A 12,605-nucleotide genomic window follows, 5' to 3' on the forward strand; every position below is an offset into this window, starting at 1 on the left:
AAAAGAGCTTGAATTTTCTCCTGAAACATCAAGGGGATCTATTGAGTGTTCTTAAGAAGGGCAGAAGATAACCAGGTTTCTGTTTTTCAAGGATGCCTAAAGAAGCAGTGTGGAGGGTGCTAGCTGAGAAGCCAGGCTGGAGCAGTGGGACTAGTTCAGAGCCTGGTGTCAGAAACCCAAGGAGAAACAGTACAAAGGGCCTTGGCTGAGAATGGAGAGGAGGGGAGGCTCTGAGGAGCATTCAGGACACAGTAGCAGGTAGATTAAGCAGGTCACGTCTTTGATGACTCTCAGGTCTCCTGCAGGCATGACTAGAGTGGCATTTGTGCTGTCCTCTTAGATGGGGAAGGACACAGTTTGGGAAAGTGTTGAATAATGGACATACTGAGTTTGGAGTGTCTATGGTGACCCAACAGCCACAGGATCTGGAGCTTGGGGAGGTCTGGCCTGGTGTTGGATGAAGCCACAAAAGACATGAAGTAGGACTGACAGATGACTAAGGGGAGGCCCTGGGGAGGTCCCAAATTCAGGGCAGTGACTGAGTTGCTGAAGTTCAGTCATTTGGATGGCTTTGGTGAGTAGGGTTAGTGCAAGCAGCCTTGTCCTCACTTGCTGCCCTCTCTGGCCGTGCATGCCACCCAGCTCCCACAGAGAGCAGAAGGCATGAAGAGCTGTAATGCATTTATTCAGTACAGTCTTTCTTTCAAGGCTTTTGGAGATGACACAGATGCCAGGCAGAGGGCAGAGCTCCAGCTAAGTCAGAACAAAGGTGGGGGTGACTCTGTACCTGGTCACTGATAAAGGGTAAAGGGGCAGTTCTGCAATCTTTGCTGGGTAGGGGTACAGGTAACTGGTAGATTGCCAATATTCTTTTCACACATTGCAATGTAGTACCTCATGTCTTCCAAAGGACCATTAGCTGAGTTCAGTGGGCTGTTTCAAGACTAGGTTTCAAGTCATCCCAGCTGTGAATCCCAGCACTTCATTGTGTGTGAGTGAGTCTACCCACCAACCCACATGGAGGGCATAGGATGGAGTTTGGAACAGGGAAGACAGCACAATTTCTGTTTTTTCAGTCTTAACGACAGTGAAACCCATTGTTATGGGCTGAGTTTTGTCCCCCCTCAAATCCATCTGTTGAAGTCCTACCCCCCAGCACCTCAGAATGTGACTGTATTTAGAGATAGGGTCTTAAAAGAGTTTATTAAATTAAAATGAGGTCATGTGGTTGGGGCCTAATCCAGCATGACTGGTGTGTCATCTTAAGAGGAAATCTGGACCCCCAGGGGGAGGACCATGTGAGAACAGGAAGAGGACAGCCACCTACAAGCCAAGAGGCCACAGGGGGAACCCACCCCTCTGATACCTTGACTTTGGATTTTGAGCCTCCAGAACTGTGAGAAAAACAAATTTCCGTTAAGTCTCCCAGCCTGTTGTACTTTGTTGTGGCAGCCCCAGCAGACTAATAGCTCTCCTTTGGCTTTTCTGATGGGGGCTGGTATACCTAAGCTTGGTGCAAACTCTCAAGGAAAAACATGAGCCTATCATACACAGGGAAAGCAGGAGGGCTTGGAGGGAAATTAAATGTGAACACTATTTGCTGAAACACACAAGTAGCACAAGTAAATTTAACATGTTTAAATTTATCTAGGGCTTTGCAGATTTCCAATACTTCACAGACCTCTTTGAATCTTCACACCTGCCTCGTTATCACCTGGGAACTTGATAGAAGCACAAGTTTTCTGGTCCTGGAAGAATGAGAGTCAGAAACGGGACGGCGAGGGAGAGGCGGCAGCGATTTGGCTTTTAACTACTCAAAGGGGATTCTGATTAGCTAAAGTCTAAATTGCAAGAACCACGGAGACGGGGTAGGACCCGCTGTCAAGCGGACAGTTCGGAGGGTTGCGTGACTTTTTCAGTCCTGAGTGAGCCGGCAAGGACCGTTTCCTTGACAACTGGCCAGAGTGCCACCAACTACAACGTTCGCACGTTGGCGGGTTTGATTCCCAGAAGGGCTGGAAATTTGCAGCGCCCGCGCGGGGCTTCTCCAGCGTTTGCAGCCGGGCGACAGCGACGAGCCCCGGGGCCCTGGAGCTGCGCGCCGCGGGCGCGGACGCGCGTCCCCGGGCGAGACGGGCGGGCGCGCGCCGAGGGGGTGGGTCGCGCTGGCCCCGCCGGCCTGGCGCGCGGTCCGAGCCACTCAGAGCGCCCGGCGGTCGACACCCGGGGGCCCTACAATTAATACCCGGCGCCCGCCTACAGCGCCGGGACTCGCGCGCTCGCACTCGGGAAAGGAAGGGCCCGATTCGCCCGGGCCAGCCTGGCGACTTGCTCTGCTCCGGCAGCTGCGGCGACTGGGGGCCCGTTTGACTCCCAGGGGCCCCTCGCCGAGAGCAAACAAGAGTGGGGACTGTGCCGCTGCCACCCAGAACCCCGCTATCGTGCGCCCTTAGGCCCAGCGCCGCTGCATAGGGACCGCCACCCTTGTCGCCGCTGCTAACTTTGTGCAGGCGGCCGGCCCGGCAGGTGGGCGAAGGCAGCCGGCGCGGCTCGCTCTGCAGGAGCGCGCCCGGGAGGTGAGTGGCGTTGGGAAGTTGGGGTTCGAGTGTGGATGCGGGGCCTTGTTCTTAGGTTTCCTATGCCGCCTCCACCTGGTCACCCTCCAAAGTTCAAATCGCGACCGGGATATGGGGCGGGTAGGGCAACCTGCTGTAAGTGTGTTTGCTTTGGCCAAATAGCGAGTAGTTCCGACAACTACCCCTCCAGGCCTGGTGAGCGGCCCCGCCTCTCGGGCCTCCAGCCCCAAGCCGTGCTTGGGCTCGACCGGGACACAAGAGCCCCCGCAATCCCGGGGCCGCGACTGTAATTAGAGCTCTCCCTCCAGCCTCTTCGTTGTCGTAGGACTCAGGGGGTGTGTGACAGGCCACTGCCCTCGCCTCAGTCCCTTTCATTTGGGCATAGGAGGGCTACTGAGATACAGGACACAAACTTAGTTTTCGCACAGTAAAACTGGCTTTCCAGTGTTTTAAAACGGGACGTGCATACGCGATTTATGGCGGTTTCCTAGGGACCTCTCCCAGGGCAGGGCTGGCCGGGCTGGCCCGCCAATCGAGAGAGTCCGGGGGCGCGTAGTAAGTAGTCCCGGGCGCAGGGACAGCTGTGGCCCTCTTTGCTCGGGATCTGGCCCCAGTGCGGTCTTGATACGCTGCTCCGGAAGGGGGTGACCCGCATTGGGGGGCGCGGAGGTCCCTACGTTCGCCTGAGCTTCTTGTTCCCGACTCTCTCTGCCCTGCCCCTCGCTCAGTCCCTAGGGTGCGCCCGCCGGGTGGCCCAGCAGAGGGCGCCAGCTTCCGATAGCTGCGCGTGCCGCGGAGGGGAGGGGACTTGTGAGAACCTCCAGGTAAGAAGCGTAGTGAATCATTCCGAGGAGGGGACCCGATCTCGCTCTGTGAAAGGAGGCGGGGACTGGCTGTGGCGCTGTGAGAAGTCGGGGTTGCCGGGCCGCTGTCCGGCAGGAAGCGGCTCGTCTGACACCCGGACGTCTGGGGAAAGCTTAGGTCGGTGAGGAAGGTCCCTTCCGCGCGGTGGCCCAGGAGGAGGGAACGGCAGTGTGGGCTGAGGCCAGCAGGCGCCGCGACACGCGGCTGTGCGCCCTAATCCGCGGCCCGCGGTGGGGTCCGCTTCGCTCTGGGTCGGGGAGGTCCTGTCGGGGGCGGCGACGGGACCTGGGAGTGGCCGGCAGAGAGGGGACCGCCGATTCCCGGGCCGCTGCGTTGGGGTGCTCCCGGCGGCCCGCGGGGTCCCGGACCAGTAACAAAGGCTCGCGTGGCCACCGCTCCCACCCACTTCCGTCGCCGGGAGGTGCGGGCTGGGTCAGGATTTCCCTCTGCGGAGTTTCGGGAAGTTAGCGCGGCTGCCCGTTACGCGGGGAGGCGGGGCGGGAAAAGGGGCGGCCCGGGGAGGGGCACGCGTGCGTTCGGCTCCTCTACCACCCCGACGGCGGCAGCGGCAGCGGCTGGTGCCCGTCCTCGGGTGGTCGTGTCCTGGTAGCGCCTGCGCGGGTTTGAACTCCCCGCGCCGCGCGCGCAGCCTGCCCGCCTGCAGATTGTGGATGTCTGTGGGCTCCCGGAAGGGCGTGGCTTAGTTCCCCGGCACCCTGAGTGGCGCTCCAGAAGGTGGTAATTGTATTACTGAATTAGCAGCCTGGAGGCTCCAGTCCAGGCCACAATCTGGGTCAGGTGCGGGGTTAAGCCCTTCTGGCGTAGGTTTCACAGCTCTGAGGAAGTTTTGACAGTTTATTGCCATTACAGGTTTTGAAGGGGAGAGGATTTCTTTAGGAAGTTAAGAAAGCTGCTTGTGATAACTTCAGGCAAACCCAGCATATACATACACAAGTACCATCATTGAAATGGTAGGGGTGGCATCTTCCCCGCACCCCAGAGGTTCCTGGGACCCGGACAGGAGCTGGACGCTTCTGGAGAGTAACCCAGGGTGCTCTGCTTGGGTGTGAAATCATATCCCAGTAATCAAGGATAGAGTCCACCTGCTTTCTTATCATACCTGTCTCCATTCCCTTTTTCTATCGGAAGGAAGGACAGACTGGATTTTATGAAGTGACTCTTGTGTAAGAGAACCTTATACACATACTTGGGAAGGATCGTGGTCATCTTTTTAAACTTCACAGTCTCCTCGGAGGCGGTCATTTCTGTTTCACAGATGAGGAAACTGAGGCACAGAGGTTTACAAGACAAGAGTCGGCCTACTGTTTGCTCCTGCAGTTTCTTTGGCAAAGGCTGTTACTGGAAGGTTGTCTGTGGACTGCGGAGGGAGGAGTCAGGCTGCATGCTGTAACTACAGGCTCCGGGTTTGATTGTGTTAGGCACCAGGGTTAGATTGAAGTTCCACATTTTGCTGTCTTTTGGTAGGGCCAGCGATTAAGTAGTAAAGACTCAGACTTTAAGGTATATGAAGGCCACTGAAGCTTCTCCCAGAAACCCTTAGAATTAACTGACAGCTCCAAATAGAGACAAATAGCTGTCCTTTGACTTATTTATTTATTGATAATTAAGGTATCATTGATATACAATCTTATGACGGTTTCACATGAGCAACACTGTGGTTTCAACATAGACCCATATTATCAGGTCCCCACACACACCCCATTGCAATCACTGTCCATCAGCATAGTAAGGTGCTATATAGAGTCATCACTTGCTTCTCTGTGCTGTACTGCCTTCTCCCTGACCTACCTATATTGTGAGTGCTAATTTAATGCCCCTTAATCCTTCTTCCTCCCTCCCTCCCTACTTCCCTCCCTCCCTCCCTTCCCACCCATCCTCCCTGACCCCTTACCTTTGGTAACCCCTAGTCCCTTCTTGGAGTCTGTGACTCTGCTGCTGTTTTGTTCCTTCAGTTTTGCTTTGTTTTGATAGTCCACAAATGAGTGAAATCACTGGGCACTTGTATTTCTCCAGTTGGCTTATTTCATTGAGCATAATACCCTCTAGCTCCATCCATGTTGTTGCAAATGGTAGGATTTGTTTTCTTCTTATGGTAGAATAATGTTCCATTGTGTATGTGTACCACATCTTCCTTATCCATTTACTGATGAACACTTAGGTTGCTTCCATGTCTTGGCTATTGTACATAGTGCTATGATAAACACAGGGGTGCATATGTCTCTTTGAATCAGGTCTCTTGTTTTCTTCATCTAAATTCCTAGGAGTGGAATTCCTGGGTCAAATGGTGTTTCTATTTTTAGTTTTTTGAGGAACCTCCATATTGCTTTTCACAATGGTTGAACTAATTTATGTTCCCATCAACAGTGTAGGAGGGTCCCCCTTTCTCCGCATCCTCACCAGCATTTGTTGTTTCTTGCCTTTTGGATGTTGGCCATCCTAACTGGTGTGAAGTCATATCTCATTGTGGTTTTAATTTGTATTTCCCTGATAATTAGCAATGCGGAGCATCTTTTCATGTGCCTGTTGGCCATCTGAATTTCTTCTTTGGAGAAGTGTCTGTTCAGATCCTCTGCCCATTTTTTAATTGGGTTATTTGTTTTTGGATTTTGAGGCATGTGAGCTCTTTATATATTTTGGATGTTAACCCCTCTGTCCTTTGATTTATGTGGTGTATCAGTAGGCAGATTTGGCCTGGGGTTAGGAACTCCACACAGCCTGGAGCTCTGTTTGCCTTCCCTGTTGCAAGAAGTGACAGTTTAAGTAGTGTGACCATGCTGAATAAGTGCTTAAAATTAAGTGAAGTCTGCCCTGGAATTATGGCCAACCTTAATTAATTGCTTGATGAGTTAAAATTCCTAAGTTCCTCTTAGGCATCAAAGAACATGGTTTCATCTACATACCTTTATGCATCATTGAGCTCAGGCTTATAATATAGCATGTTAGTATTGTCTTGAATGTAGTTCAAATGTATTGCCTTAAAGAAAGATATTGGAAACTCTGGAATGATAGTCTGTGACTCAGAATGTCCTAATGTGGTGCCAGTTGTAGAGACGGCGTGGCAAGATGATTAAGGGCAAGCCTCTGAAGTCGGGAATGGGAGGCTTCAAATGCCACCTCCACCATTTTTAGCTATTTGATATTGGGCAAATTGCTCAGCCTCTCTGAACTTCGTTGTCCTCCTTTAAGACAAGGTTTGAAGCTATGAGGGTTAAATTTGATAGTCTATATAAGGTACTTAGTAGCACAGAGTATATGTAACACACTGTAACTTCTCAACAAATGTTGTTAGCTAATACCTATGATGTTTAAGAACAGACTTACTTTCTTCCCTCATCCAAAGAGGTAAAATAGTTGCCTTGAGCTCACTCTTCTTCTCAGTTAATACTGTAGTTTGTAATTGCAATAAATAATAGTGCTGCTAGTGATTCCTCTTTCTTCTCAGCATTTGGGATGTTGGTTGGGTAGTGATGGAAAACTTTGTCTAGTTGCCCAGGGAATTTACAAGGGCCTTGGAAACTGTAGGGCTTTTCTCCTAGTTTTACAGCTGTGTAATTTTGTGGTCAGCCCTCTAGCCATTTCTCTTTCCTTTAAACGTGAAGCCAGTATCCTAACGGCCAAGATGACAGGACTTAAAACAAAACCCAAAACCAAACAAACTGGAGAAAATGAAGCAAGTATCCACCTTGCTCATTCACTAGCCATTTATAACACTAAAGAAAAATATCTGCTTCTGTGAAAATTGCACAGGCCACATATTGGTAAGAGGGAACATTTCCTTGGAAAATCGAGTATTTTCTGGAGCCTGTATAAAGGTGGGCCACCAAGTTGGTAAAGGAGGGAGGAGAGTTTGAGATAACATTTCAGAAATATTGCTCAAATATGGTAAACTACGTACTCTGTGAAAATTGCTAAACTAACTTTTGGAAGGTGACATGAGAGGTATAGTTTGCTTCAGTTGACCAAGTAGTGAACAACCAGTATAGCTACTTCACATGTTAAACTTGAATGCTTTTCAATTTAGCAGCTACCAGGGGAGAACTAGTTTATGTCAAGTTGTTTTTTGAAAGACCTCTTAACATTGCTATTTTGCAGTTTTTGATTTTTGCTTTTGCATCTCTTCAAACAATCAACTGTTGGCTGAAGCCCTAGAAGCCTTACAAGGTCATTAAACACTACATAGGACTTAAGTACAGGGCTTGAGTATGTAAATACTTTGCCACTTAAAGCATTTATGTAGGTGTTACATATAATGTAACTTACATATAACGAAATGCAGTTTTCCCCCACACTGGAAAGTGATCTTGTGTGTCTAAACAAGTGACAGAATGCAAAGGGTTAGGAACAAGGTTCAGGCTCTTGTGCTTGTTGCTTGCTCCATTTGTGGCCACTTGTTGCATTCCAACTGGGAAGAAAGAAGCCGCTGCAGGGCATGCGCCAGACCTGAGCTGGGCTGGTGCTTCCATTGTACGGAAGATGAACAGGCAGCGTTATTTGGGATCACATAGCAGCTTGCTCAAAAGCAGCCTGCATTCCCCAGCTGTTCTACAACTTCTTCACATATGGGAGAGAACTGGCCAGCTGCCTGAGCAACTGCACTTACATTTGCTGCTTTTGTGCAGTAACCAAGGAAGGTAAAAATCCAGATGCCTTTGTTACAGCATAGCCATTGTAAATAGTCTTGTTTGTTTCTGTATGTCACTGTTATTCCAGATATAGTCTCAGGGGGGAAAGTTTCAAAGAAAATGTCAGAATTAACATTTTTCCCCAAAATTTTTAAGGATAATCAACATGTGTAGTTTTTCATACTTAAAACCTAGACTGCTTTCATATTTCTTTGACTAACAAAGGAATGGTCTAGTATTAAAATTAAGTGTTTTTTTTAATTGCTGTAGGAATCAAGTTGAATTATATACAATTTTCTATTGTGTGAAATGTGTGAAAGTTAGAGTGTGTGGTCAGACAGGGCCTTTTTGTCCTCTGAAGATGAGGTTGTTTACCATTTGTTAGAGCTGGAGGGCACTTTGTCTTGACCCCTTACCTTATCCTTGGGAAAACCTGAGTTTCCAAGAAGTTGTTACTCATCCAAGATGATTTGGCTCTTTGGTTTAATTCAGCAAACCTTACGTTGAGTGTTTACAAGGCAGCAGGCCTGGAAACCCTACAAAGATGAGTAAGGGCTTGGGCCCAGTCCTGGGTAGGTTTACAGTTCAGAAACAACAGACATAAACAAACAAATGTGAGGGCTGTGGTAGAGGCAGCATCTTCTGTTGTGTAATCATGTCAGTGTTATAATCACGTTGGCTCAAAGCCAGCAGCAGGTAGATGTGCCAATAAATGCCTGGATACCACAAGACAGAAGAGGCATTAGAGGTTTATCACATTTTGAGGACATGTGCTAAAAGGTGAAAGCCTTGAGTCCCTGTCCCCTGACTCCTGCCCAGCCCTCTATAGCATTTCCCCTCCTGATAATCAAGAATAGAGGTGGATACAAGCACACGAGTAGCTACAGCATAAATTACAGTCCTTTAGTGGGATTCAGTCAGCTTCAATCTCTTTGTTCTGTAAGTGGTTATTAAATAAACCATAATCAATTGGACATGTATAAAACTGACTCTGAATCTCATCTAACTCTTACGGGCTCTTTTACTGGAAACTGTTGTTGCTTCACATCCTCTAGTGACTCAGTTGCTGAGTTAGACTCATGATTCTAAGCTTATTAATCTCATTTTGCACTCCACTGACACAGTTTCCTATCTTTTACTTCAGACATTTTGCACTATAATGCTAGTTTTTTTTTTTTTGTAGATAATTATTTTTTATTGAAGGGTAGTTGACACAGTATTACATTACATTAGTTTCAGGTGTACAACATAGTGATTCAACATTTATATACATGACAATTCTAGGTACCAGCTATCACCATACCAAGCTGTTACAATATCTTGACTATATTCATTACATCCCGGTTACTTATTATTTTACCATTGGAAGTGTATACTTTTTTTTTTTGTGAGGGCATCTCTCATATTTATTGATCAAATGGTTGTTAACAACAATAAAATTCTGTATAGGGGAGTCAGTGCTCAATGCACAATCATTAATCCACCCCAAGCCTAATTTTCATCAGTCTCCAATCTTCTGAGGCATAACAAACAAGTTCTTACATGGAGAACAAATTCTTACATAGTGAATAAGTTCTTACATGGTGAACAGTACAAGGGCAGCCATCACAGAAACCTTCGGTTTTGCTCATGAATAATGCTAGATTTTTACAGTGTTTCCACTTTCAGTGGTTTTTACAGCCATTCCCATTTGAGGCTGTCAAGAACTCTGCTCAGTTCTTAGGCCTGTGGCCGGGGTGCTTTGTTTTACAGAAGAGGAAACTGAGGCTTGGCATTTGAGAGCCTTACCTGGGCTACGATTGGAATGAAAACCTGATACAAAACTTGGTGCTCTCATTGGCTGAGTCTTGGAGTGACAGATTTATACAAAGCTGGACATTGAGTCACCTGAAGTTGGGACTTCATCGTGTGTGTCCCAACTATGCGGTCCTCACTGGGGTTTTTACTGGGTTCTTTCGCTGGGGCAACTCTTCCATATTATGTTTCTTTGCACATTGTGTTTTTAAGTCTTGGTTCTCAAGGGCAGTTGCCAGCTTTGTAACACACGCATTCCTCCTCCCTGTCACAGGCACATATGCACACATAGAGAGGCCCAACTCAACTATTGGACTTATTGTCCCATGGGCATGACTTCATGTTTACTGTGTTCAAGTGCTTATTCCTGTTTAATGGTTTGGAGTGCTCCCCAATTCTTGATGATGTCAGATAGAGCTGTTGGTCGAAGTTAACCTGTCTTGTCTTTTCCACAGGGGGACTCTTGGAAAATGAGCCAGTGCCCCTTGATAATGGTGACCATGTTGTCCCTCAGCACTGTGCTCCTTAGAGGTTGTGAACAACAGCCATTTCCCTGTAGGAGAACGAAGGCGATGAGCTTTGTGGGTGCAGCCCCAGGGTCCCTCCTTTGCTCAGGACTTCTCTAATATTGTCCCCATACACACCCTAATAGCCGCTGCTGCAGCCCCCAAACTTTGGGAGCTTTCGCCTCATTCCAGACCCTTGTTATCTTGGACCTGCTGCCCCTCCTGCTCCTGGTCTGCTGCAGCTGCCCAGCAACCTCCTGGCAGTCCTCGGTTTCAAGTGTCCTGGGGACATTTGCCCTGGAAGCCATTATCTCCATTTGTCATTGGTGTTTAATTGCTTTCCTCGCCATCCAGCCTGTTCCAGTGATGTGGAGTAAGTTTTCCCCCTTACTAGGCTTTCTGAGGACTTCTGTCAGCTTTCCCCCGGGCAGATGCTACTGAGGCCGCGGAGCTCCTGCCCTGCGCTCATGCCCCCTTGTATCTGTATCTGCACTTCCACAGCATTGCCACAGAGGCTTTGTTTCTGCTGGGGCTTCCCTGCTTTCTATCTCTTTTCCTTTCCTTTCTCCCTCGGCCCCATGTGTTTTTTTTTTAAGCCTCTTTAATTTTTTTATTAAGATATAATTGTATAGTTTCAGATGTACAGCATAACGATTCGGTATTTGTATAACATTTCAAAATGATCATAGTAAGTCCAGTTAACATCCATCACCATATATAGTTACAGACTTTTTTGTGTGTGGTGAGAAATTTTCAGATTTACTCTGTAAACACCTTTGGAATATACAATTCTTCTACCCACTTTTTCGACCGTGCTTCTTGAGAAGTAGATTCTTTCTCCCTTATTTGTTCTTCTCAGCAACTTGGAGACCCTCTGCCTTTGTCCTGAGCCAATCCTGCTTAACTGTCACCTGTGTGGGGCATAATAATTACATTAAAAACTCTCTTTTTTTATGTAGAGGAAACTGCTTTTAAAATATGGTTCTTTGTACTTGAAACTTGGAAACACCCATTTTGAAACTGGTCAGGTCAGGGCATTCCAGAGCCTTGAACTTTGGGGAAAACAGTTTGGAATTTATTTTGGCTTGCCTTTCACATGGCAGTACCTTGAAAGTAACTGAGACACAGGCTTGTTTTTGGATAACTTTTCCCTTGCAAATGGACATCATACAAATACTGAGCAGAAGTAATGTTTGCTTTTCTTTCCTTTTTTCTTTTTTTAAGTTGTATTTCTGACAGATCTTGGAAGGCAGTTTGTGCTCTGTGGCCAGTCTGGATTGTGTGTGAGTCCTGAGCAATTGGTCATATTAAGCATGAGCTGGGGCCTTTTGTTCTAGAAGCTCATCAGGGCTATTTCCTAGCAGTGATCCTGTGTCCATAAAAATATACTAGATAAAAATGAACCAATAGAAAGAGAAATCAGGAAAACAATTCCATTCACAACTGCATTGAAAAGAATAAAATACCGAGGACTAAATCTAACCAAAGAAGTGAATGACCTATACTCTGAAAACTACAAGTCACTCTAAAGAGAATTTAAAGGGGACACTAACAAATGGAAACTCATCCCATGCTTGTGGCTAGGAAGAATTAATATCATCAAAATGGCCATCCTGCCCAAAGCAATATACAGATTTGATGCAATCCCTATCAAATTACCAGCAACATTCTTCAATGTACTGGAACAAATAATTCAAAAATTCATATGGAAACACCAAAGACCCCGAATAGCTAAAGCAATCCTGAGAAAGAAGAATAAAATAGGGGGGATCTCACTCCCCAACTTCAAGCTCTACTATAAAGCCATAGTAATCAAGACAATTTGGTACTGGCACAAGAACAGAGCCACAGACCAGTGGAACATACTAGAGACTCCAGACATTAACTCAAACATATATGGTCAATTAATATTTGATAAAGGAGCCATGGACATACAATGGCGAAATGACAGTCTCTTCAACAGATGGTGCGGGCAAAACTGGACAGCTACATGTAGGAGAATGAAACTGGACCATTGTCTAACCCCATATACAAAAGTAAATTCAAAATGGATCAAAGACCTGAATGTAAGTCATGAAACCATTAAACTCTTGGAAAAAAACATAGGCAAAAACCTCTTAGACATAAACATGAGTGACCTCTTCTTGAACATATCTCCCCGGGCAAGGAAAGCAACAGCAGAAATGAACAAGTGGGACTATATTAAGCTGAAAAGCTTCTGT

At 47.2% G+C, this 12,605-nt stretch overlaps 1 protein-coding gene across 2 annotated transcripts in view; it reads left to right on the forward strand.

Annotated features, from left to right (window-relative positions):
• The first annotated feature begins 2,439 nt into the window (after positions 1-2,439).
• The window catches only part of SVIL (supervillin), a 232,971-nt gene continuing 222,805 nt past the window's right edge, over positions 2,440-12,605 (forward strand). The window contains exon 1 of one of the 2 annotated variants that reach the window (XM_057498342.1): positions 2,440-2,576. The gene's annotated coding sequence lies outside the window, so the exon portion shown is untranslated. Of the gene's footprint in view, positions 2,577-3,424; positions 3,558-12,605 lie in introns of those variants that run through there. The other variant, XM_057498343.1, reaches the window with a different exon arrangement.

The sequence above is a fragment of the Manis pentadactyla genome, chromosome 3 (genome assembly GCF_030020395.1).
Source record: "Manis pentadactyla isolate mManPen7 chromosome 3, mManPen7.hap1, whole genome shotgun sequence".
NCBI classification, from domain to species: Eukaryota; Metazoa; Chordata; class Mammalia; order Pholidota; family Manidae; genus Manis; species Manis pentadactyla.